This window comes from Heliangelus exortis, chromosome 15 (assembly GCF_036169615.1).
Source record: "Heliangelus exortis chromosome 15, bHelExo1.hap1, whole genome shotgun sequence".
Taxonomy (NCBI): domain Eukaryota; kingdom Metazoa; phylum Chordata; class Aves; order Apodiformes; family Trochilidae; genus Heliangelus; species Heliangelus exortis.
In genome coordinates this window covers 15,439,048-15,445,339 of record NC_092436.1, presented here as the reverse complement: position 1 = coordinate 15,445,339, position 6,292 = coordinate 15,439,048, and the positions used below count along the sequence as shown (strand labels likewise).

Below are 6,292 nucleotides of genomic sequence, written 5' to 3'. Positions count from 1 at the left end.
CGAGTGGTTCAGCTGCTGCGACACGGGGCCGAGGGGGTTGTGGGGGGGGGACGACGGGGACGCTTTGAAATTCCTGGGCTGCCATCTGTGCTATGCAAATCCTCGGTCTGACGGCTGCCCGCGGAACCGCGTTCGGACCCGGGGACTGGGAGCTGTTATTATCCCTCTGCTCCTCCTCCTCCTCCCTTCCAGCAGCCAGCGGAGGACTCGGAGCAGCAGGAAGGGCGCCCTTCCCACGGGAAAAAGCCCAGCAGCCTATGCCAAGTGGCTTTTGCTCTGCCTGAGCTGGGCCGTGGAATCCAGAGGGGATGGGGCAGCTTGTGGGGGGACAGTGGAGGGTCAGTCACCTCGAGTCCCCCGGATCCTGGCACCCCCTCAGCATCCCTGTTGTCCCCACCAAGGAAAAAGACCTGGAGCTGGGGACAGGGGACAGCAGGGGCAGCAGCAGGGTACAGAGCCAGGTGTGGGGTGGGGGGTCTCGGCCATACGGGTGGGCTCCAGGGATGTGATGGTGGGGACCGAGGTGTGCTCAGCCACTGGAGCTGCCACCAAGGTCCTGGAGATGGGTTGGTGGGTGAACCGGGCAGCCCCAGGAGCAGCGTGGGTGTCCCGGGAGTGGGGTGGGTGGCACTCAGCTGCTCCTCCACCCCAGGGACCTCGTCCCACGCCTGGAGGCTGCAGGAACCACACACCGGCACCAAATCAGCAGAACCCAGCATCGCCCCTGTCCCCCTCCCTCCTTGTGGAGCTGGGGGGGGGGGGGGACGGACACAGTCCCTCCCCTGAGCTGCCCCCGGGCCACCCCACGGGTGCCCAAATGCCAGCAGCGAGGGGACAACGACCCTGCTACCTGTTATTTAAACCGGGAGGATGGTGGATCCCCCGGGCAGGGTGGGTGCAGCCCCAGGATGCTGAGGGCAGAGGGGGGGGGGGCAGGTCGGGCAGCGGGAGGGAATTAATGAGCATCCTGCGCTGCTCCCGCCGCTCCTGCATCCCCCCGGGGACCCCTCGGCTGCCACCGCCTGCTCCTGCTGCCCTCAGGGGCCGGGAGACCCGGCGGCACGGGGCCTCGTTAATATTTTAGGAGCTCTTTTGTCCGCAGGGGATGGGGGGGTTGGCTGGCAATCGCCTTTCATCTCCGTGAGGCCACAGCGCGGGCTCCAGCCTCTTATCTGCCGCCTCCTCACTGCTGCTACAGACAGCTCCTTGTGGGGCTTGGGGGGGGCGTTGTGGTGGTTTTTTTGTGGTGGTGGTGTTTTTTTGTTTCTTTTTTTTTCTTTTCTAGGCAGGGTTGGAGAAAAAAAAAAAAAACAAACGCTGGCTGCTTCTGGCCGAAGGAGCATCCCTGCTGGGGCCTGCCTGCCCCACACGCCTGGCTCCCAGGGGCTGGATGTGGCCCTGGGGATGGCCTGGAGGTGGCTGCTGGGACTGGGGACATGGAGGGGAAGGGACCCTGTGGTTGGTGGCAGAGAGAAGAGGTTTGGGGAGAGGGGTGACCTGCCTGGCAGGCTCCTGGCCAGGGGTGAAGTTGTGGGGGATGTGCCATGGGGTGGCTGTGTCACCAGGGCTGGTCCAACGGGTGGCTCTGGAGGCTTTGTCCCCCTTGGGATGCTCTGGAACAGCATTTGGGGCACTTCCCAGGTGGGGAGGATGGGGCAGAGCAGGGCTGGTGTGAGGAGAGGGAGGGGGATGGAGGAGCTCAGGGCTGCAGAGGTAACAGGGCTTGTGCTGCCTTTCTGCTCCCCCAGAGCTGGAGAACCTGGGCAGAGCTGGGGGAGCAGAGAATGGGTGCTCTGGGAATGGGCCCAGCCCAGCCCTGGGGCTTTTTCCAGCCATGTCCCACAGATGGGACCTCTCATGGTCCTCTCTTGGTCCCCTCAGCACCTTGGCTGATGTCCAGCTGTCCCTTGTCTCCCACGCTCATGGGCTCAGCCCCTCTTGACTTCCTCAGCCACTGGTGCCAGTCCCAGAGCACTGAGGTGTGGGCTGCTTGGGGACCTTGCTCGGGGTCCCTGGGGACTCTCCAAGGGTCCCCTCACACCTGGGCTCTGCTGGGGGTGGTGTTGGATGTCTGACTCTGCCCATTCCCCTGGCACAGAGGAATGAAGGATGCAGCAGGACCCACCCAGCCCTTGTGCCTGGCATCTCCGGGTGTTGGGAATGACTCTGGCAAGGACGAGACACATCCACCCACGGGTCCATCCCACTGGAGCCAAACCCATCTCCCTGTCCCTTTGCCCAAGCAAGCACACAACTCCCAGGAGGAGACACAGGGGACTTTGCCAGCCACCTCCTGCTGGTGGGGACAGCTTCTTCCCATGGGAATCTCCTTCACCATCCTCCAGTGACGGGCTTCAAAGCTCCTCCATCCCACACCAGGCAGGGCAGGGACCGGCGCTGTCCCCAGGGAGGGGACATCCCAGCCGGTGGTGGCACTGCCATGGGGCCGGGCTGGGGGACCGCAGGGAGTGCTGGCGCCTGCGCCCGGGGAGGCGGTGAGTCCCGGGTTTCATTTTCTGGAGACTCGGGGAGGCTCCGACATTTGATCCTCCTTCCAGGAAGGACGCGGCGAGTGCCTCATCCCCCGGGGCTGCCCGGCTCGACCTTGTGGAAGAGGTAAGAGCACATCCCAGCTTTCCCACCCCACCGGTGTTGGAGACAACAGCAATTTAATGTCTCCCTGATAACCCTGGATGAGTTTCAGGCACTGGTTAAAAAAAAAAAAACTAACTAAATAAAGAGGCATCTGCTGAGAAATGTCCCCCTCGGAGTCCTGGTCCACCAGCAGGGGACCCGATGTCCTCAGAGGGGACCGTGGGACTCCTGGTGCAGGGGATGTCACCCCTGGCTCTGTGCCTGGTGGAGGGGTGACAGCCACCAGGACAAGGTGGGAGCTGTGACAGCTCCAGCCCATCCCCGGGTGAAGGTCTGGTGGCATCCTGGCTGTCCTTGTGTCATCCTGGCTGTCCCTGTGCCACCCCACCTCTCCTGGCCCTGGGGCAGACGCATGGGCTGGGATGCTCCCGTGGGATTTACACAACACTGGGCAGCACTGCTGGCCCCACTGGTGACCCAGCAGGGGCTGCAGGGATGGGTCTGATCTTCGGATGAAGCAGGAGTGGAGCTGGACATGGCCTGGCCATGGAGAGCCCTCCAGATCTGGCTCTCCAGGAATGGCTCTTCAGGTCCAGCTCTCTGACCACGGCTCCCCAGACTGAGCTCCCTGAGATGGATTCCCAGATTCCTTTCCTTGGGCTCCATTCCCTATGGAATGGCTGGTGAAGGGACTGGAGCACAGATCCTATGAGGAGAGGCTGAGGGAGCTGGGGGTGTTGAGGCTGGAGAAGAGGAGGCTCAGGGGAGACCTCATCACTCTCTCCAACTCCCTGAAAGGAGGTTGGAGCCAGGGGGGGTTGGGCTCTTTTCCCAGGCAACTCTCAGCAAGACAAGAGGGCACAAGAGGTCTCAAGTTGTGCCAGGGGAGGTTTAGGTTGGACATTAGAAAGAATTTCTTTCCAGAGAGGGTGATCAGACATTGGAATGGGCTGCCCAGGGAAGGGGTGGATTCTCCATCCCTGGAGATATTTCCAAAGAGCCTGGATGTGGCACTCAGTGCCATGGGCTGGGAACCACGGGGGGAGTGGAGCAAGGGCTGGACTTGATGAGCTCTGAGGTCCCTTCCAACCCAGCCAATTCTAGGATTCTAGGATTTTATGCTCCCATCCTGCAAGCTCTTCAGGCTTGGTTCCTTAGGCATGGGTTGCTGGACATCTCCAGGCTTGGCTCCTGGGAATTACCAGTCTGGAAGTGGCCTTCCAGGCTTGCCTCTCCAGCTTCCCCTTACTGGAGGTGGCTGTCCAAGCTTGGTCTTCCAGGCATGGCTTCCTGGAAGTGGTTTTCCAGGTTTGATTCTCCAAGGATGGCTTCCTGGAAGTGGTTTTCCAGGTTTGATTCTCCAAGGATGGCTTCCTGGAGATGGCTTTCCAGGCTTGGCCCTCCATGGCTTCCTGGAGGTTGCTCTCCAGGTTTGATTCTCCAAGGATGGCTTCCTGGAAGTGCTTTTCCAGGTTTGATTCTCCAAGGATGGCTTCCTGGAAGTGGTTTTCCAGGTTTGATTCTCCAAGGATGGCTTCCTGGAAGTGCTTTTCCAGGTTTGATTCTCCAAGGATGGCTTCCTGGAAGTGGTTTTCCAGGTCTGATTCTCCAAGGATGGCTTCCTGGAGGTGGCTCTCCAGGCTTGATTCTCCAAGGATGGCTTCCTGGAAGTGGTTTTCCAGGTTTAATTTTCCAAGGATGGCTTCCTGGAGATGGCTCTCCAGGCTTGATTCTCCAAGGATGGCTTCCTGGAGGTGGTTTTCCAGGCTTGGTGTCTCCCTGGTGGCTCTCAAGGCCAGCCAGGTGCCAGCAGAGGGCCTCCCTTACCACACAGAAATTATAAAGCACATTATCTGTTTGGCAAAATTTTGAGCAAACGACCAGGAAATGGGCTGGAGTTTGTTCTTCTCCAGAAGACCAGAGACAACATCTGTGTGTGTGTCCCAACTTTATTTTTTTTTTTTTTTTTTGATGCCAGCACTGGAGCTGCATGAAAGGCGTGGGAGTGTTCATCATTAAAATGGCAATTGCAAAGTGAGGCAATAAATTTAACATCATAAAAGGCACGGGGAGGGTCTCGCTCATCTGTTGCTCTTCAAAGCAAAGTGTTAGTTGGTCCTGAAAAATAAAGGAAGAAATAAAACTGGGAAGAAACAGGTGAGAAGGAAAGGGGTGGCGGCTCTCCCTGGCTGCTGGGGCGGGGAGGAGAAAGGGGTTTGACCAGGGAGATGGGACCTTTGGGAATGGGGCTGCTGGAGGAGGGGCTGTGTGGGGGATGGAGGGGATGGAGGGGGTTCAGGTGGTGGAGGGGATGGGGGTGCTGGAAGGGGGGGGGTGATGGAGGGGGTAGGGGGATGGAGAGGATGGGGGTGATGGGGGGGATGGGGGAGATGGGGGAGATGGAGGGGACGGAGAGGATGGAGGGGGTGGAGGGGATGGGGGTGATGGGGGTGATGGGGGGGTGGGGGGGATGGAGGGGATGGAGGGGATGGGGGGGATGGGGGGATGGAGGGGATGGAGGAGATGGAGGGGATGGAGGGGATGGAGGGGGTGGAGGGGATGGGGGTGATAGGGGTGATGGAGGGGATGGGGGTGATGGAGGGGATGGAGGGGATGGAGGGGATGGGGGTGATGGGGGGGATGGAGGGGTTGGGGGGGATGCAGGACCGTGTTGGTACCACCCAGCACCCCCCCGTGCTGGGGTTTCCCTCTCAGGCTCTGCCCATCGCGGCGGGGAGAGGCTGTGTGGGGAGCACCTCCCCTTCTTCTGGCTGGGGGGGGTGCTCTGTCCTCCTCCCGGGCTGGCCGGCACCAAGAGGGGCTGCGGAAAACTCCGCACCAGGGGGAGAAGCGGGCAGGGACCCCCACTTTGCCCCCAAATACCGCGGCGCCGGCGGGTCCCTCCTGGGCTGGGACCACCCGGCTCCCAGCTCCCTGCCCATAGCCCGATAGCCATCTCCAGGCTCCGTCTGCGGCAGAACCAGCCGTCGGGTTGGAACCGGGCGCTAAATAATTCAGGAGATTGTTGGTTTTTTTTTTTTAGCTCTTTTCTTTTTCTCTCTCTCGCTTTTTTTTTTTTTTTTTTTTTTTTTTTTTTTTTTTTCTTAAGGTCGCGGTATTTTCCCAGCCGGGTTTGGAACAGTGAGGGGGGGTGGGGATGGGGCAGGGACGGGGACAGGCTCAGGTGACACTGCCATGTGTTTACAGCTCGGCTCCCGGCGTTATTTCGGGCTCGGGAACCCGCAGCTGCTCACCCCGCTCCCCCTCTTTCGCTGCAGTTCATATTTTATTTTATTTTATTTTATTTTATTTTATTTTATTTTATTTTATTTTATTTTATTTTATTTTATTTTATTTTATTTTATTTTATTTTATTTTATTTTATTTTATTTTATTTTATTCCATTTCATTTTATTTTATTTCATTTTATTTTATTTCATTTTATTTTATTTTATTTTTTTATTTATTTTATTTTATTTTTTTATTTATTTTATTTTATTTTTTTGTTTTATTTTATTTTATTTTTTATTTTTATTTTATATTATCTTTTTATTTTATTTTATTTTATTTTATTTTATTTTATTTTATTTTATTTATTTTATTTATTTTATTTATTTATTTATTTATTTATTTATTTTATTTTATTTTATTTTTTATTTTGTTTTATTTTATTTTATTTTTTATTTTTTTTTATTTT

The 6,292-nt window shown here is 56.5% G+C and overlaps 2 long non-coding RNA genes across 2 annotated transcripts; one reads left to right on the top strand and one right to left on the bottom strand.

Moving 5' to 3' along the window:
- Positions 1-1,301: 1,301 nt before the first annotated feature.
- Positions 1,302-5,634, top strand: LOC139803141 (uncharacterized). The gene is made up of 3 exons (XR_011728896.1): positions 1,302-2,616; positions 4,574-4,752; positions 5,311-5,634. It is a non-coding gene; the product is annotated as an uncharacterized lncRNA (long non-coding RNA).
- On the bottom strand, positions 4,544-5,376 carry LOC139803142 (uncharacterized). Its single transcript, XR_011728897.1, has 2 exons — positions 5,284-5,376; positions 4,544-4,713 (listed from the first exon to the last, which is right to left on the bottom strand). It is a non-coding gene; the product is annotated as an uncharacterized lncRNA (long non-coding RNA).
- Positions 5,635-6,292: the final 658 nt, after the last annotated feature.